The following is a 24,993-nucleotide window of genomic DNA, read 5'->3' as shown; positions in this document are numbered from 1 at the left end:
AAAATAGCGGAAGCAAAAAACTCGCCCGCTATTAACATAATATTCATTTTTCTCCACAGCCGCACGAAGTTGAAGAAAATACGTAGCTTTAAGATTCTTATTTTCAGTACCATAGCCGAGAGCCAGGGCCAGGACTCCGACTACAATACAATGGTTAACGGAGGTAAGAAAAAATAGTCTCGCGCGTGTGTGGACCGTAATTGTAATTAACAACTAAAGATTTCTTGCTTTAAAGTGAACTGACTAGACGAGGAAATTAATATGAAAAGTTTATTCCAATGTTCAACTTGTATGCTCATGTTTTAAGATTCAGCGAGCCTAACATTCATTAACGTAACAAATAATTTAAGATTAATGTTGTTAAAAAGGAGAACTTCACAAAAGCATTCAACCGTAAATCAAAATTGAATGAAATATCATTTTTATTAAGGCCCACCACGTAAGTCGGCAACAATCAAAGTAATAATAATAATAATAATAATAATAGATTAAATTGCGACAGCCGACGGACGCGAGATAATGTTGGGCCTTTGGTGTCATCCGTGACACGCTTACAGCACAGCGGTACGCCACCAATATTCTACGCCCCATTTTGTTGCCCTTCATGGCAACCCAACCCGGACTTACATTTCACTAACGTAATACCTGTCAGTTCACGGAGAAAATTTCTAGTACTTTTCTTCGTGCTTGCCAAACTCTATCTTGGCCAGCAAGGACGCCGGATCTCTCTCCACATTGACACCGTTTGGGGCGTTATTTTGGCTGCGCCCTCCAACCAGCTCGGGATATTAACGATCAAACGCGCCAATTGGACAACATTTGGCAGATATCTCACAGGAGCACACCGAATAAATCTGTCAATCAGTACCAAGGTGAATAACTGCGGCCGGCCGAAGTGGCCGTGCGGTTAAAGGCGCTGCAGTCTGGAACCGCAAGACCGCTACGGTCGCAGGTTCGAATCCTGCCTCGGGCATGGATGTTTGTGATGTCCTTAGGTTAGTTAGGTTTAACTAGTTCTAAGTTCTAGGGGACTAATGACCTCAGCAGTTGAGTCCCATAGTGCTCAGAGCCATTTGAACCATTTTTTGAATAACTGCTTGCATAAGGGCCGGAGGAGGACCAAGGCGTTATTTACTTTCTGAATATGTGAAGCTCTTTCTCTTGAATAAATCATCCAATTTTCCTAGAATTCTGTACATGTAAATCATTTCTACCGTTTGCCGTCGCGTTCCGATTTTATTCGTAGTGTGTCTTTTTCTTTTTTGCATGGCAGAGCTACTGTAGTGTTCTCCAAAGAACACTGCCATGCTAAACTCCAGGTCCCATTTATAGTTAATCTTGGGAGATAAACACAAAAGTCGAAGAAAGTGTGAAATTTAAAGGTCGGAAAGATGACCTCTCCAGATTCAAGTTCTATGGGGTACAATACAGCCCTAGATACTGTCGTAGAACTACGAATTATGCAGTCTGCAGTCCAGTTGATGGGCTGAAGACTGCCTTGATTCAGTCCTAATTTGTTAATAGGCGGTTCTACCAGCCAGTATGAGGCCGGTTTTCGGAAATTTTTGACGTTGATTCAGTCGAATACTGACCCTGGGTTACGCATTCTCCAACCAATTAAAAAAACGTAAATTTCGAAAAACATTTAATTCAGCTTTAATTATGACAGTCAACGTTAAAAGTAGAAGTAATGCAATAAGTCCACTGATGTTATCAGATACAATTCGCAACCAAACGAAGTGTTTTAGATGCCATCAAAGTTGATTGGTGGTTTTTAAAGTTCATTCCCTGTTTCACCATACTAGTGGAACATTAAAGTGGCATTTTTGGTTGCTTATTTTTCTTAATATCCAACAGGTTTTTACTAATCGTTGCGAATTCTCGTATTTCAGAATTTTAATTTCCGTCTTACATTACTGGAATGTAACAATCTACGTTTGATAAACCATTTGCTGTCGTTGAGGTAAACATATGACGATATGATTTCAGATTGTTGAATAAAAAAATAGCATCCATATTCGGATTAATAACTTTAGAAGGTGGTATACACTATTGAAATATGCGTGCCGTTTCTATAGCAAAGTAATCTAGCTTAAAAGTACTAAATGAACAATATTAACACTCGTTTAAGATACAATTAGTTTTGTACACTCCCTGTCAAAATTGGTATTTGAGGCACGACACTTTTCAAATCCACCGAACCAACAAAAAAATATATACAACAAAAAATTACAATTTTAGAATTTTGCCCCCTCGTGGAAAAATATCTGTGGACGCCGGTGGAAATAGTGAATTATATGATATAGTTCAGCATCTGAAAATATTCTTAACACAAGGTGAAGAACTATCTTCTTAAATGTCTGAAGTTCAATGCATGTTGAGGACAGAACAAGGCACATCTGTAGTAGCGAAGGTAAGTCGCGAATATTTATCTTATCTTTTAAATGACCATGAGCTTCATAAATTCCAGCACTTGGTTGATGTAATGCGGAAGAAGCTGTTTTTGTTTGGAGAAAAATCCATATTGTTTATGTAATCTCGAGGAAGTGCGGTTTTACACAGTCAATAAGAGGCATGACGTCCACGAAATTTCCTGAAGTAGCAACAGCCAGTTAATATTTTTCTCAACATAAGATAATATGCTTATTGTAAATATTATATCTATTCCCATTTCACATTCCCTTGTCTCCTTCTTCCCCTCTATCCCTCACCACAAAGTATTGGCACACGTATTTAGATTACAAACAAATAAAGGTGATGCCAAGACACTGTTAGAGTTATTTGAATGGCAGTAGGAAACATAAGGTTCTCCTACTATAATTGGTTTCTTACAACAAAAATATTAGCTTACAAAAAGAAATCAGCTGCTCTACAATCAAATAAGTATTGGCATACTTACACAAAATGAAGTTAAAATCTCTCTAATTCATGCAACTTAATTCTAGTAGCCTTTGCGCATACCGTTGGCATTAATGTCAGCTTACAGACGTCATGGAATGAGCCAAGTTGCGAGTAATATCTGGTAACATCTTCAACCATTCCTCTAACAACACAGTCAAACTCCCGCTTACCTGTAGAACGCCGTTTTCGAACTTTCGCATCCCAGTGTGCCCAAAAATGCTCTATCCGGTTAAGATCAGTGCTCTGTGGTGGAATGAAAACCCTTCTTGGAGCATTATAGAATAACCACTCACGAGTTCTCAGAGCCGTATGTTTAAGACGTTTTCTTTCTGAAAGTGAAAGATGCCATCAGACCCATTTCTTGTGCACTGATACGTAAATGGCCTCACGACACATCGACAGATTTACGATGATCCGTGACATTTTCAGTAATTACCAAGTCGCCAACACCAGGAGCTGCAATGCGTCCCCAAACCACTACGCTGCCTCCTCCACGTTTTATTGTTGATAGGATATGTTGCGACTGGAGTTCTGTATTTGGTTTGCGCCACACTTCTCCCTTTCCGTCAGATCCAGGCAAGTTAAACTTGGATTATTCAGAAAATAGCACAGTATTCCAAAATTAAGTCGTCTTATTGACGTAATCTTTGGTGAACTGCAAGATGATTTTCTTCTGTGAGATCTGCCATGAAAACCAGCTGCGTTCAAAACATTCCTAATAGTTTGAGGACTGAGCTTTTTATTGGACGTTGATTAGATGACCGACACAAACGTCCGTGCACTTTTAAAGGGTTCTTTTCGTGCAAAGTGAATGTCCTTCGACGCTCCCTGCGTGTAAGAATTCTTGGACCTCCGGATATGCTTTTGTGGGTCTGTTGTGCCAGTCTCTTGAAATTTCTTTATGGTTGACCGCACTGTTGTATAATTAACAGAAAGTTCTTTACCAATCTCACGGTAACTTTTACCCTGCGAATGCAATAAAACCGCCTTGTTGCTGAACGACACGAAAGCTTATTTCCCCATCTGACTCACCGTGACAAGCGACTGCCCCTTACAATTCCCTTCAACACTTTTTGGAGCAGGAGAAAATCCTCATTAGATTGATTACCTTGTATTGGGAAAATATTTAAATACAAATTATTTCCTTTGTTGAATTAGAGTTAATGGTGTACATGTGATGTTCCTAGTATTTATAGAAATGAAATGAGCGTATGATAGCGTTGGCCGAGAGGCCCATCCGGGGACGTTCGCCCGCCAAGTGCAAGTCTTATTTCAGTCGACGCTCGCCGGTGATGAGGAAGAAATTATGATGAGGAGAGCACAACACTCAGTCCACGAGCAGAGATAATCTTCAACTCGGCCGAGAATCGAACCTGGGCCCGCTGCAAGGGAGGGAAGCACTTTACCACCCAGCTAAGCAGGCGGACTAGTATATATACATTTTGTATTAGTTGCGAGAAGCTGTCAGTGCCAATACTTTCTGGTGCCACTGTAACATCGTAATCTGTGCCAGTACAATCTGTGTGCTGTTGTTTATATATTCTTACAGTTTTAATATTTGAGTAAATAATGTAATGTTTATTTATTCATAACTTCTTTTTGTGTATCAGAACTTTGGCCTTTTTCGTAAAGATATGTACAATAAGGGGAGGTGGCGACACAGACTTACGCTGTATATTACTTTCATGTTGGCGCTGTCATGTTAGTAGCCCTTTAACATTGGCAGACTACTATTTACATTCAATTACTGTTCTTAATTTCTGTCGTGTCAGCGCCAGATTTGTTTTAAATAGTACATATTACAGTGCTTTCGCGAATAACACAGTTTCAGGAAGACATTTTCAGACATTTTCTGGTCTTAATGGCATATTTGATCCAGTAATATCACGGCATTTGTCCTCGTTAAAGTAACTTTCTTTTTGTTGCACGTTTCGTATAACTAAGAAGCGAATTATGCGATGTGAAAAGGCTGCTTGCGTAATCCAGCATTTTTATTAATAAAGAATGAGGGAACTGATGTTCCATCTACGTCCTGTTCCCGAAAATGCTGAAAATATGCTTTGCTATGTCTGGACGGTTTGCAATGTTTCCCACATAGGGGACAGCCCAGACAGGGTGACTAGAGTATTTCTAGAGAATTCTTCAAGAGTGAAAACATCAAATGTTCCAAGCGTGTTGATAGGAAATCTAAAGTCAAATTACAGAAATACAATCACTACAGTAAAAGTAATCAGCGCAACTAACATTCACGTACATAAAAGAAAATAACGCTTTAACGGGTTCACTTACGCATGAAATATGATACTTTTATATTTTAGACTATAATCAGAACGACCAGCACACCTGTAAATGATGCACTTGCACCAAAAGCTTAAGTTTGACCCTACTAACATAGCGGACATCGGCTTCAATTTTGTGACGTCATGACAAGTCAGCTTCTTATACCTCCACGTATATAGCTGTAAATGGTCATATATATTTGGAAAACAGGCTGTACAGCTATACACTCTCAATAATGTTGTGTGGACTATCTGATTAGTCTTATGTTCTCTGAGGATGGCTTGAAAACTGAAAGACGAATCACAACGAATTATAAGGGGCAGTCAAATGAAAACGAGAAGCATGGAAAGAAAGAAAGTAAACTGTTTATTATTTCAAAAGTAATCGCCGCTACCGTTAGCACATTTATCCCACAATGAGACACGACAGCCAGTGTTGTCATGGAAAAATGTTTGCGGTTGCCTCGGAGCCGTTATTGTGCCCAGGCGTGCATCTCATCGAAGCAGATCCAAGTCCACGAACGTGTTTCTTCAGAACTCCAAAAATACGGAAATCGCATGGGGAGAAATCGGGACCGTATGCAGGACGTGTAAGGGCTACCCAGCGAAACTTATGCTGCGTAGGAAATCTAAACCTTGGCAACATGTGGGCGGGCCCACATAGGAGACTGCCAGTATGGGTGACTAGCAATCCCAGAAAATTTTAAGAGTGGAAATATCGGATCTTCCAAGTATAACTTTTTCGTAAACGCATTTTCATTGCTGTCGTGTGCTCGGTGTTCTGTTGCATGTCCCTGGACTTGTTCGAAGCTCCATATCATGGAGAAAATGTTTAAGACATTCGTTACAAGACGGACCATGGTCCGTGCGCCAAGTAGTGCTTTTCTCTGGTGTTCTAAGTGCCTAAAAGTCTCCTCTATTTAGTTTCCGCACGATTTGTATGGTAAGAAGAGAGCATGAAAGCTTTTTTGTGTCAGTAAGGCAGCTTTGTAATGGAAGTAGAAAAATTGGGTTTCAAAAACAGTAAAAAAAGTAAGAGACCTTAACAGATATAATAGCGTACGTATGGGAAAGTTATGAAAAGAGAAAACCAAGAGATAGATTTCTTAATAAATAGCTTCCGAACAACGAGGTTCGTAAGCCTTACTAGTGGTTTAACAACATAAACTTTCTGCATTTGCTTCACTCTGATAATATATAGAAAAAATTTTCGTGATCTCACATTTGATGTTTGAGTTCATTTGTCATTTTGAATTACGTGGAGCAGTTTCTACAGCATATTATCGTTTTAGGCTTCCTTCCTTTGATTTCGAATATACTACTAAACCATTGTTAATGCAGGCGTGTAAAACCTCCAAGAGCAGTACGATCAAGGTGTCTCGTATTCATCCGTCTCAAAAAGCTATTAAAAATTCTCAATCGGATACGTAAGGATGGAAAAATGTCAGGCTATTCAAAAGAGGAAACATCACGTCTGTTGTATGCTAACCCGTACTTCATGTGCAAACCATTCATATTTAACAGATACAAAACAGAAAGACCCATTGAAGATGTTATCATTTCTTCCTCAGGAGAACAGGGAGTTCTACAGTAAACCCTACAACATCTGCTCCAAAGGATGGAGTTGTGTAAGAATCAAAAGTCAAGATTGAAAGATTCTGTTGTAATTTAATGTCGTTGTTCACTGGTAAAAATTTAAAACATATGAGATATCGGCTTTGTACACTACAGTTCAACTTTTTAAAAATATTATTGGTCTATTTCGTTCTTGTATTATCATAAATACAGCGTATGCATCAGTACTAATGGCACTTGAAACAAAGACTTTCTTTATTGGCACATCGAACCAGCTAGTTCCTTGGTATGGCAACTACTACAAATCATTCATTTTCTATTGTATCTCATCATTTTTTGCAGGGATGAGGTGAGCAGCATAATTCTGTGGTAGCAAGATGTCTTCTCAATTTTTTTGGACACAAATAAGTTCTTTACAGAAGGAGATAAACTGTTTTTTTGGTACTCCTGTCAAATCTGATACTTGGCACTTGGAATGATTGACACCTGCACTCTTCGTTTGCTGATGGCGCTGTTGCGTAAGGGGAAGTGTGTCGTCATTCTGCGACTATCGAGAGATTCAGAATAACTTGAGCAGAATTTCTATTTTTTTCTTTTTTTTTGCGATGAATGACAGCTTGCTTTAAATATGGATAAATATAATTTAATGCGGAACTTTGAATGTAATGTTAACGGTATGCTGTTTGATTCAGATGCGTCAATTAAGTAGTTGGGCGTAACGTAGCGAAACGACGTGAAATGGATCGAACATTTAAGGTCAGTTGTAGGAAACGCGAATGGCAGACTACGATTTGCTGGGAGAGTTCAGAAAAAGAGTTGCGCACCCACAAAGGAGACCGTATGCATATCTCTCGTGCAGCCAATTCTCGATTCCTGCTCGAGCGTTTGGAGCCCCCGTCAGGTCGGATCAAAGGAAGCAAAATTAACTGAATCGGAAGTGTGCTGCAATATCTGTTACCGGTAGCCTCGATCTGAACTAGAGAGGGGTAAAATTGTCAGTGCGTTTAAAGGGTGGTCCTCTTCGAGCTCAAGAAAAATACTTCACAATGAAATTCGCCAAACAGCCTTGCAATTGAGAAGCTGTTCTTGTTGTTTTGGTCTTCAGTCCAGAGACTGGTTTGATGCAACTCTCCATGCTACTCTGTCCTGTGCGAGCTTCTTCATCTCCGAATAACTTCTGCAACCTAAATCCTTCTGAATCTGCTTACTGTATTCATCTCTTGGTCTCCCTCTACGACTTTTACCTTCCACGCTTCACTCCAGTATTAAATTGGAGATACCTTGATGCCTCAGAAGGAGTCCTACCAACAGATTCCTTCTTCTAGTCCAGTTGTGCCACAAATTCCTCTTCTCACCACTTCTATTCAGTACCTCCTCATTAGTTTCGTGATGTATCCACCTAATCATCAGCATTCTTCTGTAGCACCACATTTCAAAAGCTTCTATTCGCTTCTTTTCTAAACTGTTTATTGTCCACGTTTCACTTCCATACATGGCTACACACGATACAAATACTTTCAGAAAAAACTTCCTGACACTTAAATGTATACTAGATGTTAATAAATTTCTCTTCTTCAGAAACTCTTTCCTAGCCATAGCCAGTCTACATTTGATATCCTCTCCATATCGGCCGTCATCAGTTATTTTACTCCCCAAATAGCAAAACTCATCTACTACTTTTAATGTCTCATTTCATAATCTAATATCCTCAGTATCACCTGATTTAATTCGACTACATTCCATTAACATCGTTTTGCTTTTGTTGGTGTTAATCTTAAATCCTCCTTTCAGGACACTGTCCATTTCTTTCAGTTGCTCTTCCAGGTCCTTTGATGTCTCTAACATAATTGGAATGTCATATGCAAATCGCAAAGTTTTTATTTCTTCTCCACGGATTTTAATTCCTACTCCAAATTTTTCTTTTGTTTTCTTTACTGCTGCTCAATATACAGACTGAATAACATCGAGGATAGAGTAGAACACTGTCTCACTCCCGTCGCAACCACTGCTTCCTTTTCATGCTCCTCGGCTCTTATACCTGCTATCTGGTTTCTGTACAAATTGTAAATAACCTTTCGCTCCCTGTATTTCATCCTTGCCACCTTCAGAATTTGAAAGAGAGTATTCCATTCTACATTGTCAAAAGCTTTCTCTGAGTCTACAGATGCTATGAACATAAGTTTACCTTTCTTTAACCTAAAGTTATTTAGTTATTTTATTGTATTTTCGTTACCAGTTTTTGGCAAATAATTGTGTCATCTTCAAAGGCCCCATACGCAAGTCTAAAATATAATCTATATTGGGATACTGGACCCATATGTTACTAGATGTCGTGAATTCTCAAGTGCATCCTTCAAAGACGTAACTGCAACTCAAGAAAGCACTGGAGGATTCACGGTTTCCAGAAACATATGGGCCCGGTATGCCAAGATTGATTATTTTCGACTGGTGCATATGGAGTTGAAGATGACATAATTCGTTACGAAAATAAAATAAAATAACTCTGCAATTGCACGGGTATCTGGCGAAGTTCATTATTAAGTGTTTGATCAGCCTCTGTCCCATGTCCATAATGAATCAACAGAGAATCAAGAAAAATAGATCATTTTCGTAGATTTTTAATTAAAATGGAATGCTAAATCTGATGCTATAGTTTCATCCCTTACGCTCTCGTCTTCAAGAAATCATTTTTGTGTCCACATCGGACGGTTCCTATAACCTCTGCAACAGGTGAAACGACCCCTTGCAGCCAGAACACTGCTCATCGGCGGGAATTCTCGAAGCCCTCCTATAGGACCAGTAAGCAAATAATTTTGGATAAGTAATTTTCAATATATTTTCCACCAGAGTACGTTGAATACATGAAAAATGTTAAATTTTAACTGAATGGAGACGTGGTGAAACAATTATCGTTTTCTTCTCCCTCAAAATCTAGAAAAAAGAGTGCACCGGAAATAGACTTTTGAAGATATCACTAAACGGCTACGTCCGTTGATAGAGAATTCAATTTAGGATCACGGTATCGAATTCCGATCGAAATCATCAAATTGCGATCGAAACCATATGTACCATTCTCATGTTGTTTCCCGCCAATTTGGAAAATACGTTTCCGAGAAAAACGCTTTTAAAGTTTTGGCTTACTTTTCTTTTGGTTCAAGTTAAACATAGCTCTAGTCAGCGATCACGGAACCATATAGCAATCCTTCCAGATCCAAAATGAGGTCTTCCCCTATCTTCTTCGTGGCCATGGTGGTCTTGCGGGTCTTTTTGACAGCATCTGTCATCTGCTGCTCTGCTCGCTCAATAATCTTTTTGGTTACTTTTGTGCAGAATTTCTAACAGGCTGGTCCGATCTCAAGTTCGAGCTAGTTCATAATTTCCACAATGCCCGGTAGGCCGTCTTTGAAATTACATGTCGACTCTTGTTTCTTCGCTAAGAATGATTTCTCAGATACTTTTTTTTCACCAATTTCGTTATAACTTGATAACGAGATTCCTCCCGAACTAGTTCAAATGGTTCAAATGGCTCTGAGCACTATGGGACTTAACTTCTGAGGTCATCAGTCCCCTAGAACTTAGAACTACTTAAACCTAACTAACCTAAGGACATCACACACATCCATGCCCGAGTCAGGATTCGAACCAGCGACCGTAGGAGTCGCGCGGTTCCAGACTGTAGTGCCTAGAACCGCTCGGCCACCCCGGCCGGCGGCGAACTAGTAATGAACACAGTAAAGTATACGTCACAGAGAACATTTTAAGCAAAATAATAGATTTCTTGAAATTTTCCGAGAGGAGTACCCCTTAAATGGGAAATTTTGAGGGAACTAGGCGATGCTTGGCGCCAAGCGCTATTGCAAAAGTTTAGACAATCAGCATTACCAACGGAACTCCGAACTAATCTACTGTTTGCAACGTTCATCTCGCTTTGGGACAGTGATGATGAAATAAGGGACGTTGGGTCTCAGAGGCAATCAGTTTTCTCTCGCTTCATTTGCGAGGAAATGACTACCAAAGGTAAAAAGCACCCTCCAACGAGCAATGTACAGTGACTTCCAGAGTATCCGTGTAGACCCTATCTCAGTTTAGATCCCTTGTTTGTATATTTATGACTTACTGCTCCGCACCAGCTTTTGATATTTCCCTCGAGATGAACTTTTGAAATGGGAATGTGGCTTCCATAATAACAGCAAACTGTAATCCGAGAGTGCATACGACTATCTGGAATACAATCGACAAGAAGAAATATAAGATATAAGGAATGAAGTTTAGTCGTTTTCTTCTTTTCCTTAACCATTTGTTCCATCTGTGGTAGAGTCCGTAAATTATGGTCCAAGTAGCGATTTTGCAGTCATTAAAAATGATAATTAAAAATTCTATTTTATTAAAACAACTTGGGATGACACACAAAGAAATATTATTCTTTATTATAGGTGTGATCAAAAAGTAACGGATTTTTTTTTAATTTTGCGGGCTTTATACATCGGATTAATTTTATGTTGTTGGTACACATGTTACCGACGTATGTTTGCATTTTCAGCTGTTTTGAATATTTGGTTTATTATTGACAGTCAAAAGATTATACGTGTTTTCGAGTGCTTGACGAATTTTTACTTTGGAAGAAGATGGATCACAGGATTCGTATTAAAGTTTGCTTGAAAAGTGGAATAAAGTGCACCACCGCATTCGTAATGTTGACTGTAGCTTTTGGCGGATTTACTATGAGTAAGACCAGAGTCTACGAGTGCTATAAATGTTCCAAAGAGTGTCGAAAAGACGTTGAAGACGACGATCGACCCGGACGATATAGCACATGTTACTAATAACAGTGTGAAAGAAGTAAAAAAGATGGTTCTGAAAAATCGCCGAATCAGAATCAGAGAGGTTGCTGATGATGTCGGCATATGGTGTGGCACATGCCAAGTAATTTTATGGACGTTATGGCAATGAAACTTGTAGCAGCAAAGTTTGTTCGAAATTGTTTAATTTCGACCAAAAACGACGTCGCGTAGACCTCACTCAGGAATTGCTAAATGAAGACAACAACCACCCAGAACTGCTTAAGAAGGCTATAACAGACGATGAAACAAGGGTATACGCTATGTGATCAAAACTATCCGGACATCTAGCTGAAAATTGCAAGTTTTTGTCTCCCTCCATCGGTAATGCTGAAATTCAGTGAGGTGTTGGCCCACCCTTAGCCTTGATGACAGCTGCCACTCTCGCAGGCATACTTTCAATTAGGTGCTGGATGGTTTCTTGGGGAATGGTAGCCCATTCGTCACGGAGTGCTGCACTGAGGAGAGGTATCGATGTCGGTCGGCGAGGCCTGGCACGAAGTCGGCTTTCCAAGATCCCAAAGGTGCTCTATAAAAATCAGCATAGATTTCGCAAACAGAGATCCTGCGAAACTCAGCCCGCTCTGTTCCTCCATGAGATCCACAGCGCAGTGGACAACGGCGCTCAGTTTGATGCCATGTTCCTTGATTTCAGTAAGGCATTTGACACCGTCCCGCACTGCCGATTAATGACAAAATACGACCTTACGGAATATCGGAGCAGACCTGCAGTTGGGTTGAAGTCTTCCTTGCAGATAGAACTCAACACGTCGCTCTTAACGGAACTAAATCGACCGATGTAAAGGTAATACCCGGAGTACCACAGGGAAGTGTGATAGGACCTATATAAATGATCTAGTAGAAAGCGTCGGATGCTCTTTGAGGCTATTCACAGATGATGCAGTTGTCTGTAACAACGCCAGAAAATAGTAAGAATTTGTAGAATGACCTGCAGAGAACTGATGAATGGTGCAGACTCTGGCAGTTGACTCTGAACGTAAATAAACGTAACAACTTGCGCAGACGTAGGAAAAGAAATCCACTACTGTACAGCTATGCTATTGATGACAAACAGCTGGAGCCAGCGTCTGCCGTAAAATATCTAGGCACTATCCAGAGCGACGTTAAGTGGAATAATCATATAAAACAGATAGAGGGGAAAAGCAGACACCACATTCAGATTCATTGGAAGAATCTTAAGGAAATGTAACTTATCCACGAAAGAGGTGGCTTATAAGGCGCTTGTTTGCCCGATTATTGAGTATTTGTCATCTATCTGGGATCCCTATCGGGTAGGACTGACAGAGAAAAAAGAGAAGATCCAACGAAGAGCGGTGTATTTCGTCACGGGATCGTTTAGCTGGCGAGAGAGCTTTACAGAGATGCTAAACAAACTCCATTGGCAGACAGTACAAGAGAGGCGTTATGCATCACGGACGGGGAGATTTACTATTGAAATTTAGGGACAGCCCTTTTCAGGAGGAGTCGGACAACATATTACTTCCCCCCCCCCCCCCCCCCCCACATACATGTCGTGTTTTGACCATAAGGAGAAAATTCGAGAAATTAGAGCCAATACAGAGGCTTACCGACAGTCATTCTTCCCACGCACTATTTGCGAGTGGAACAGGGTTGGAGGGGTCAGGTAGTGCTACCGAAAGTACCCCCCGCCATACAACATTGGATGGCTTGCGGAGTACGATGTAGAAAACGGAACCGCTGAAGGAGATGAACACCATAACGAAAAGTGAGTTCCAGAATTGCTTCCAAGATAGGACAAAGCGCTGGCACAAGTATATTACATCTGAGGGTGATTACTATTGAAGGATTATTGTTGATGAATAAATGAAGGTTCTTTCAGAAAAACAAAAATTCCCGTTTCTTTTTGATCACATCTCTTATGCCTTTCCTGTAGTAATTTCCAAAGATTATGGATTGCGACATAGTAGCAGCAAAATCTTTTCCAGTTATCCAAAAAGTTATTTATTTGTGATCGGAGACTTTCCCGCCGTATGTGTTCTTTCCAGTGCTCTCGGGTGTCCAACCGGATGCGATCGTTGAAGTCCCACGATATTTCGGGGAATAAGCTTTCCGCCATCATCAGATGGTTCTGATGGAATGGTCTGTCTGCTCTCTTCCTTGTTCTCTATGACTGACAGCCTCCCAGAGGTTGCCTAAAATGTGGAGTCTTTGTCATTTGACATTTACTCCGAAAATGATGGGGTGAGGACTATTTACTGAGACTAGAGGAAAGACTGAACTTGCCTGAGCAAGGCAGGATTGAATAACTGGTTGTGCTAGTGGGAACAGCGAATTTTCTTTTAGTTCTAGCTCCTCGCACCACATTTATGACGCGTAGCCAATCCAGGGGCGTGAAGATAGGATGATAATTCTTCAGGGCTGTGTCTTTCTTGGAAACGACGTTACGCAGGTTTTCGGCTGCCCATCCGAAGTCGTATGGTTGGAGGAGAAGGGAGGGTCTGGGAGCATCGGGAGGGGTGAAGGGGTATGGAAGGTTGAGGTACGGATACGTACGATCTCACGGTGACTTCGCTGGCATGTCCATCACCATCTTCGCGGCTTGCGGGTTGTCCGGCAACGGCAGGTGGTCGCATTTGGCAGCCTCTTTTCATCCATAGCAACGATACAAGAGACTTGTGCTGCTTCTTTTCTTCCGGCTGCTGTGCCGCCTCCTCCATCTCCGACCACCTCTCCGGCAGCTTCCGTTTCCGTGTCGGCCAGGAAGGTGGTCGTCTGGGTTTCCGCATCTACCCTCTTCCTGGTGGTGGTCGGCGCCTCTTCTCTGCGAGTCGCAAGGGTCAAGGCTTCCGTCAGTTGCCACACCTGAAGGCGCGCCTCTTCCAGCTACGCCCTCAGGGCCGCCCTCTCCTCCGCCATGGCGGATTTGAGCTCGGAGACGGCATCGTCAGTGGCTTTCCATAGTGGTTCATGGAAACTATCGCAGTCGTCTTCTTTGCGGCGGCGTGGCCCACTTCCGCTTCTTGGATGAGAGGGTGATGAGCCGTGTGTGGCTTGCGTTGGTGCCGTTGGCAGGTTGACATCGTGTAATAGGGATGAAACTGCAAAAAGGTGGGAATTTAAGAAGATGGGACCTGGATAAACTGACTAAACCAAAGGCTGTACAGAGTTTCAGGGAGAGCATAAGGGAACAATTGACAGGAATGGGGGAAAGAAATACAGTAGAAGAAGAATGGGGAACTCTGAGGGATGAAGTAGTAAAGGCAGCAGAGGATCAAGTAGGTAAGAAGACGAGGGCTAGTAGAAATCCTTGGGTAACAGAAGAAATATTGAATTTAATTGATGAAAAGAGAAAATATAAAAACTCAGTAAATGAAACAGGCAAAAAGGAATACAAACGTCTCAAAAATGAGATCGACAGGAAGTGTAAAATGGCTAAGCAGGGATGGCTAGAGGACAAATGTAAGGATGTAGAGGCTTATCTCACTAGGGGTAAGATAGATACTGCCTACAGGAAAATTAAAGAGACCTTAGGAGAAAAGAGAGCCACTTGTATGAATACCAAGAGCTCAGATGGAAACCCAGTTCTAAGCAAAGAAGGGAAAGCAGAAAGGTGGAAGGAGTATACAGAGAATCTATACAAGGGCGATGTACTTGAGGACAATATTATGGAAATGGAAGCGGATGTAGATGAAGATGAAATGGGAGATACGATACTGCATGAAGAGTTTGACAGAGCACTGAAAGACCTGAGTCGAAACAAGGCCCCGGGAGTAGACAACATTCCATTAGAACTACTGACGGCCTTCGGAGAGCCAGTCCTGACAAAACTCTACCATCTGGTGAGCAAGATGTATGAGACAGGCGAAATACCCTCAGACTTCAAGAAGAATATAATAATTCCAATCCCAAAGAAAGCAGGTGTTGACAGATGTGAAAATTACCGAACTATCAGTTTAATAAGTCACAGCTGCAAAATACTAACGCGAATTCTTTACAGACGAATGGAAAAACTGGTAGAAGCCGACCTCGGCGAAGATCAGTTTGGATTCCGCAGAAATGTCGGAACACGTTAGGCAATACTGACCATACGACTTATCTTAGAAGCTAGACTACGAAAAGGCAAACCTACATTTCTGGCATTTGTAGACTTAGAGAAAGCTTTTGATAATGTTGACTGGAATACTCTCTTTCAAATTCTAAAGGTGGCAGGGGTAAAATACAGGGAGCAAAAGGCTATTTACAATTTGTACAGATGGCAGTTGTAAGAGTCGAGGGGCATGAAAGGGAAGCAGTGGTTGGGAAGGGAGTGAGACAGGGTTGTAGCCTGTCCCTGATGTTATTCAATCTGTATATTGAGCAAGCAGTAAAGGAAACAAAAGAAAAATTCGGAGTAGGTATTAAAGTCCATGGAGAAGAAATAAGAACGTTGAGGTTCGCCTGGCCCTGCCCCCTCTGCCTCCTCCTCCTCCTCCTCCTCCCCTCCCTCTTCCTACAAATACCTCCTCTCACATCCCAATCCTTCCCTCCTCGAGGCCCGGAGCCTCTCACTCCTTTTTCGCCAACACTGGAGCACCCATCTCCCTCCTCACTCCCAGAAGAGACTCAGTTCTCATCTCCTCCCCCAGCCCCACCATCCATACTGACATCCTCTCCCGCGTCCCCGTTTTGGCCCTAACGCCTCCCTCACCCCTGCTTCTTCCCCACCTCCTACCCGCCAACCCCAACCCCCGCATCGCCCGCCGACCCTCACCGCCGTGATCACTCGGCTTAGTCCGACGATCATGGAGGAGGAGATGTTGGCGGAGCTCAAGGCGCATCCCTCGCTGGAGGTGCAGGCGGTCCGCCGCATCTTTAACTCTGCCGGCACCACCCGCCTAATGCGGGTTTTCTCAGAGGACGCCCCCTCCATTGACTACCTTCTGAAGGAGGGTGTCCTCCTGTTCCACCAGAGATACAAGGTCGACCCCTCCCATTCCCCTCCTCAATCCCTCTGCTGCCAGCGGTGTCTGCGCTACAACACGCACACAACAGCTGAGTGCTGCGAGGCCCTCACCTGCCCGCATTGTAGTCCCCTCCCTCCTGTAATACCTGCAATCTCCCGCATCCCACCTACTCCTGAAAATGTGAGGCCTGACCCCCTCCAACCACTCCTGAACTCACCATCCCTGTCCGCCCTCTGGACGCCCCCACCCCTCCTGGAAAATCCCTTCGCCCCCCTCCCACCGCTGAGGACATAATCAGGTTCCTCCCCATTGTACTGCAAAATGTCCACCCATTTCAGCTCCCTCACACCCTCCAACAGATATCCCTCACCGCCCGTTCCTTCTTTCTCCTAAAAATGTATGCCACCTACTCCCACAACCACGCCCATTTCACCTTCTCCCGTCTCGACACCCTTGTCTAAATCCCTGTCATGGCGTGACAGCACCGTATCCTGTTCAACAACATCCGTTCCCTTCCCGCCAACAAGAACCTTTTCATGCACACCCTTGCCACCTACCGTGTGGATGCCTTCCTCCTCAATGAAACCTTTCTTCAGCCCCACCACACCCTCCACACTTCGCCCTACCTCCTTCACCGCTCTGATAATCCCTTCCCGATAGCGCGTGGCGGAGTTGCCATTGGTCACCACCGCCAAATCCCAGTTCAGCTCCAACCTCTCCTTCCCGGCCCCACCGAACACCTGATCCTTAGTCTCTTCTTCCCTGGCCTTACCATCACTTGCGCCACCATCTATGTCCGCCCTAACACCTCTATTCCTTTTGCCGTCCTCTCCCACATTGACCGTACATTCTCCGCCTACGTAATCACTGCCGACCTCAACATCCATAGTCGTTCCACTGCCCAGTTATGGCGTTGGCATCAGTTCCTCTCCTCCCTCCAAGGCGACCTCGTCCCCATTCCCCAGCACACCCGCCCCGAATCCAATTCCATTCCTGATGTCGTCCTCTCCTCCCCTAACCTCTTTGGCCGCATAACGGTGGATGTCCTGGACCCCATTGGTAGTGACCATCTCCCTGTCCTCCTCACCGTTTCAGACGGTCGTCGCCCCCACCCCGACCCCCATCATGACCCTCCCCTGAAGTACGTCCATGATTATTCCTCTGCCGGCTGGAATGCCTACTGGGATACCCTCTCCACCCAGGTCGAAGGCCACCGCTTCACCAGCCACCACCCTGACGATGTTACCCATGCCACCTCCTTTCTCCAGCAGACCTTGTCTGAGGCCGTGGAGGCCCACGTCCCTACTGTCGCCATCCACCCCCACTGTCCTACCTTACCCCCACAGGCTGTCCTCCTCCTCCGTGAATCCCGCCGTCTCTACCGTGCATTCATCTGCACGCGTGACCTGGACACACTACGATGCCACCGGCAACTCCAGAGACACATCCGTAACTTGCTCATGGCTAAGAAACGCCGGGACTGGCGACAGACATGCACCCTTTTAAATGCTACCCTCCCTATCAACTCGTCCAAGTACTGGTCCACCTTCCGCCGCCTTACCGGATCTAAGCCCCCCCCCCTACTATCCTCTCCTTCAAGACAACCAACCCTTCCCTGACGCCATTAGTAAGGCCAATCACTTTGCCTCCTACCTCTCCAATGTCTTTACCATTCCTGACGATCCCCAGTTCGATTACTCCCTCTTCCCGGATGTCCGCGATTGAACTGACACTTCTGTCCCTCCCCTCGCACCTGGTTTCCAGTACTTGGACAACATTGCACACACAGGGCTCAATGCCCCTATCACTACACAGGATCTCATCGCTACACTCCACACGAAATGCAACACTGCTCCTGGTCACGAACATGTCACCTATCGTCACCTTCATGAAGCTCCCGCCTCTTTCCTCTCCACCCTGGCCAGGCTCTACAATGTAGTCCTGTCCACCGGCTACTACCCCGACCTGCGGAAAACCACCCATATCCTGATGTTCCTTAAACCCGGTAAACCGCCATCCGCTGTCTCCTCCTATCATCCCATCAGCCTTACCTCGGTCTTCAGCAAGGTCCTGGAATCCATCCTCACCTGACGCATCCACCAGCATCTCCGCCAGCACCGCCTCCTTCCCGTTACCCATTGTGGCTTTCGGCCGTCCTTTCCGTCTGATGACCTTCTCCTTCACCTCACTCATCTCCTCTCCGAACAGCTTAATTCCCGTCGTTCCGCTATCTTCCTCCCCCTTGACCTTGAACGAGCCTATGACCGCATGTGGCATTCCGGTCTCCTCTTCAAGCTCCAAACCTTCGCCCTTCTTATTAACTACGTCCGTCTGATCGGTTCCTTTCTCTGCCACCGTGCTTCCTACAACACCATCCACACCTTTTTCCCCTCCGCTGGTGTGCCCCAGGGCTCCATCCTCTCCCCTCTTCTGTACCTCTTGTATACAGCGGACATGCCGCCGCCTTCACCCTCCCATTCACCTTCTCCAGTACACCGATGACACTGCCTTCCTTGCCCTTGCCCCCACCCTGCAGCGCTCCCAACACCTTCTCCTATCCCATCTTGACCGGTTCACCGCTTAGTGCAACCAGTGGTTGCTTAAGGTCAATCCTGCCAAATCCCAGGCGATCATAGTAGGCAAAACCACTCCTTCCTTCCGCCTCCTCGTTTTCTATATCACCATCTATGGCCATCCTATCGCTCTCACCCCCATCCTTAAGTACCTTGGTGTCACCCTTGACCGTCGCCTCTCTTGGACCCCCCACCTCCGGACGATCTAAGCCAAGGCACACTCCTGCCTCTGTCTCCTCAAACTCCTCCCTGGCCGAACTTGGGGTCTGGACCCCTCTACCATCCTCCATACCTATAAATCCCTCATTCGCCCTATCCTTTGCTATGCCCACACTGCCTGGATCTCCGCTCCCAGTACCTTGTACGAATCCCTTCAGATCCTGGAACGCCATGCTCTTCGCCTCGCCTATCGCATCTGTCTCCCCACTCCCACGCAGATCCTGTACGACCTTATTCCCTTCCTCTACCTCCTCCTTTTCCTCGAACGGATACGGGTCCTCTACACCTCCCACAAACTCGATCCTCCTCACCCGCTGGTCTCTCCCGCCCCTGTCTGCTGCCGCGCCTGTACTTCCATGTCCCACCTGCTCTCCATCTCTCCACTCTCCACACCCTCTCCCAAGGTGGCTTCCGCCATCTCCCCCTCCCTGATGATGCCCTCCTCCCCTCCATCTACCCCTCCTACCAACTTCGATCCTCCCTGCCTCTTCCTGTGTTTGTTCCTTTGGGCACCCTCCCTCCCTTCTCTCCCCCTTCCCTCCCTCCTCCCTTTCTCTGCACTCCTCCCCCAGGCTTCCCCTCCTGCCCTTCCTCCATCTCCTACTTCCGTCTCCTCCGCCATTGGCATCCTTGCTCACCCCTCTCCCTCCCACTCCCCCTTCTTCCCCTCTTGGCAGGTCCCCGGACTCGTACACGCTCTGTGGACATTCGCGCGCCGGAGATCATCGCTATCAGTTTCGCGTGTGTGTGCCGTCGTTTTGTGTTTTTTTAGTGTCCGCCATCACGCTCATACGTTCACTTGTGCCGTCGGATTCATCAGTGTTACGTGCGCCGTGTCAACGTGTTTTCAGTGTCGTTATCGTCGAGTGTGAACGGCTCCGTGTTTTTTTGTCTTTCTGTGTCCACTATTTTTTTTTTTTTTGCCCGTCACTATGTTTATTCTGGATCTCCATTCTGTGTTATATCATTGTCAACTCTATGGCTGAAGAGCGGCGTAGCATGCTGCTGACAGCCTACCTGATTGTACAGGTATGGAAATAACAATAAAGGAAAAAAAAAAGATCAGAAATTCGCGTGGCCCATTCCCTAACAGGCTCTTCAATTGTCTTATTTGTTTACGCAGCAAACTGTTTGTCACGTTCGTCCTTCCACGCTACAAATTCCTTGTCTCGGTCTATAAGTGTGGCATTTACTTCAGCAGAAATTTGCGCGGCTAATTCCTGATCACATATATTGATCCTAGCTGCTATCTTTCTAAGCAAATTTGTGAACTTATCTGCACTTTCACTAGTCCCTAGAATTTCCTCAGCTCTTAAAGATTGTGCGTTTAACTCCGATTCAGAAATAGCGGGAGTCTTTCCTCTGTTGCCGGATCGATATTTCCGCCGCCATCGACATCAAATTTAGTATTCGTCACATCTACGGGATCCATTGGCATTACCTTCAAAATTTTGGTCATACCAAGCAAGAACCACTGTTATTTATAACGAATTTGTCTTACGATACAAATAATGAATGCTACAACTATGCGCAGCAAAAATTATTTCAATGTGCGGTTAAACAAGATGGACGCTACATTTTAAAAAGAAGAAAAGCACCTACTGTCCATCTTGTGTGCGCACTGCCTGAAAGTTTCGATATTGGTCACGATATGTTATAATAATGCAACTTACAGATTTTAATGTTTCCCACAGCAACAGTTGTAATGATTTAATGTGAGTTATGAATTGCTCCAAGAGGTATCTGAAAAAATTCTGACTCGCGAAATGCAAGCAAACATATAAGGTTATCCCTTACCTTTGTTTTTCCCATGATGTATTGCTGCTACCTATTACCGGAAGGTAAAATTACTTCTATAAACATTGCTATCTTAATTTCTTAATTCAACCTCTTCATCTTATCGCTCTTTCTTAAGATAACATGGGCTGTTTTCCAACATTTTATATCGCACATGTAACAAAAAGACAATATGTAATTCCAAACAGTAATGGAAATTTTCAAACAAACCAGCCCAATATTGGGCGCCAGATGTGTCGTTACTTCCACTTTCGCAGTGAGAGGATTACTGTATAGGTTTCTCCGAGATGAGCATTAATTCAGTAATTTGGAAGTTACGCAACTAGATAAAGCCTGACGGTAGCGACATAGAGGCAACCCACATTGAGGATGGATAATTTGTAGCTAAATAGCACGATACAGTGCAGCCCATAGAAATTTCTTTGGTTCACTTTAACAGGTGTCCTTATTGTAGCCCATCCTTGGATTTTTTTCACAATGAGGAGGCTGGAAGGCGTCATTGTTTGACAACAGTAACCAATCAGACCCTAATTCTCGCTATAAAATGTTGCGTATACCAGGGAAATGATCGGATTAAGTATCTCAGGCGGGTCCTGGATCTTATTTGAAAAGCATTTAAGGACAGAACACCGTTCGTCTCTGAACAATCCGCTGCCAGCCTCGCCTGTCTTTCCCTGTAACACATATAAATCACAAATTAAAGTGAATAAGTGATAAGGAAGCAAGATGGTGGTCCGGATTAATGACTGAGTCGACAAAATATATAGATATGCCTGATATTTATTACCTAATTTACATCTGCTTAGCTTGCAGGATACCCCTTATTTGCAGATAAGAGTGCGTTTTACTTTATTTCGAGTTCTGCTATTTCACATACGTGAAGTGAACGTATAAGCACTGCAATACGCGCTGTGTAAGGAGAGAACAGTAGGTTCCCACGCTGGCTAGCAGAGACGGTTGGCCATTTGGCGCTTTCAGAACCAGTGGGATGAAGTGCCGATGCAGAAATCGCTCGTGACGTCAGAAAAGAGATACGTAAGGAAAGTACATTTATTCTGTCGCTAATCGAGTAAGTTTTATTAATAAATATCTGCTGACAAAAGTTACGTTTTGTCATGCAGACATTAGGAGTCTACACGTCACAAATTCTATATTTCAGTAATTTTACAACGCCGGGAAACGTTGATATTAATAAACAAATAAACAGCTTAGACGTAACCGAAGATGTACGATCTTGTACGAACTATACCGACTGTACGCTCAAGTTCCAGAGTGTGTGCCAAAGTCGGCAGTCGGCAGTAGGACGTCTTTCGATCTAGTCTTGCGGTAGACCATGTGCACGTACCGCTAATAGTTAGCTTATAATCAGTGTGAACAAATTTGCTTTACTGTGTTTCTTAAATAAACACACCATAATGGCGGTTCTAGGCGCTTCAGTCCGGAACCGCGCTACTGCTATGGTCGCAGGTTCAAATCCTGCATCAGGCATGGATGTGTGTGTGATGTCAGGTTAGTTAGGTTTAAGTAGTTCTAAATTTAGGGGACTTATGACTTTAGATGTTAAGTCCCATAGTGCTCAGAGCCATTTGAACCATAATGGCTTCCCGTGCAAAAATTATTTGCACGAAAATCTTCCCGCTTCATTAGGTAAAACATGGACAGTACTATTACGCTTTAGAAATCCTACGGCGCTGCTACGTCTACGAGAACGGCTCCACATAACAGGTAGGAAAAATTTGTACGCTGCGTCTCAGTACGTCAATTCAAGGACGTATTGGCTTCATTTCGCAGATAAAATGGTTCTGAGCACTATGGGACTTTACTTCTGAGGTCGTAAGTCCCCTAGAACTTAGAACTACTTAAACCTTACTAACCTAAGGACATCACACACATCCATGCCCGAGGCTGGATTCGAACCTGCGACCGTAGCGGTCGTGCGGTTCCAGACTGTAGCGCCCAGAACCGCTCGGCCACTTAGGCCGGCTCAGTTCGCAAAACTCGGAGGTTTGGTTGCTTGGTTGATTTGGGAAAAGGGACTAGACAGCGAGGTCATCGGTCCCATGGGATTAGGGAAGGAAGGGGAAGGAAATCGGCCGTGCCCTTTCAATGGAACCATACCGAAGCGATTTAGGGGAATCACGGAAAATCTAAATCAGGATGGCCGGAAGCAGGTTTGAACCGTCCTCCGGAATGCGATTCCAGGGTGCTAAACTCGGGAGGGAAAGAGCGGCCACTTGCACTGTCCACCCCTTATATAACCTTCCATGGACTCACCGGCTAAACTGAGACATTTCGGGAGGTTTAGTGCGAGGGAGAGGGCGGATCTTGCAAGCTTGAGCTCCCACAAATAAAAGACAAGTTAAGAGGAACATAACAAATGAGTAGAAGACTTCCACATTTTCAGAGGCGTTGTATTCACCAGCTACACAGTTTCTGCAAGTACCTATGTATTAAATATGTTGACGAATGACGCAACCAGCCACGAATACTGCTAAAACGTTTTATTTTAGCGCCATGACCGATTTTAAGCTACCATGCCCATCTTTAGGTGGCTAATATTTTTCGTTACACAGATGTTTTGGCCCACAGCATGTCATCTGCACCACACTGCTCAAGAATATTTGAGTATTTAGTGCCACTTTAAAAGTTATTTCATTAGTAAAAATACGCTAAATCTCTTGCATTTTTTTATATGACGTAAAAGAGTTGTGTTTACTTACATAGTTGTAGCAGACGACAATTTGTTTTGCAGTATTTTTGCAGCTCAATGTAAATGTTGTTGAATTCCACACTGCTCACATACTGTAAATAAATTACAGTGCTACACTTTATTAATGAAACATCTTATGCAGTGGCACTAAATAGTGCAATATTCTTGTGCAATGTGGAGCAGACGACATGCCTTGGTCAAAACATATGTGTAACGAATTAAACCATCCGAAGAGGGCCATGGAATCCCGAAACCGGTTATAGCACTAAAATAAAACATTAAACAGAATCTGTGGCTGGTTGCGTGATTGGCCAAATGCCATTAACGGCCGCCGAGTTCACAAGATCCAACTTGGGTAAAAGAGTATCAAATATGTTCTTTGAATCTTCCACGAACATTGTTTCGCAATGTGGGTTCTGAGTTCTGATTTTATAAGTGAAATTATTTCCTCTTATTACATATCATCCAATCATCAATTAAATGAAGTGAATTAGAGAAAAAGAAATAATAAGAATTATTTCGATAACCCTGCGCTGTCACAGGATCTATCCCTGGTGACCTACAGAGCTGGAAAGCAGTAGTGGCTGATAATATGAGTACTAAGTTGAGCAGGGCCTCGTTGTTCTGCTCTGTGTGAGAGCGATCTGGCTCTTTGACTCTGATGCCCAACACACTACCTCAAGCCCTGCAGCAAGTATTCGCTGATGTCCCTCCAGCAAGTGTTCTCTGCGGTGACTTAAGGAGAAGTGTCCTTTTACTATTTTCTACGAAACTTAGGTGGTTCTACCAGTTTCAGAATCTTGCAGGCTAATTGCCACAGACCTTCCAAGTTCTTAGCAATGATACTTTAGACAAGCTTAACAAATTTCCTATTCTGATGAATTTTGTCGTGGTCAACCAATGAGGTATATTCCTCCCTTGGCAAGGGGAAGAAGGCAGAAAATCTCCCCTAGTATATAGCAGATTTCAGGTTGTGACCAATGCGAAGACATCCACATATACACATTTGGGTGCTCTTCCCTGCTAACAAAATAATTACTATGAACCAATCAGAGAAGTCCTTAATAAATTTTGAAGAAATATTCCAACTAGCTTCATCTGGGCTTAATGGCTGCTCCCACTCATCGTCTCGTGATCTCTCCTGCCTTTCAGGTTTTTATGTCTGGTAAAGAGGAT

This window comes from Schistocerca nitens, chromosome 9, assembly GCF_023898315.1.
Source record: "Schistocerca nitens isolate TAMUIC-IGC-003100 chromosome 9, iqSchNite1.1, whole genome shotgun sequence".
NCBI lineage: Eukaryota > Metazoa > Arthropoda > Insecta > Orthoptera > Acrididae > Schistocerca > Schistocerca nitens.
Note: the sequence above shows the minus strand (reverse complement) of the source record.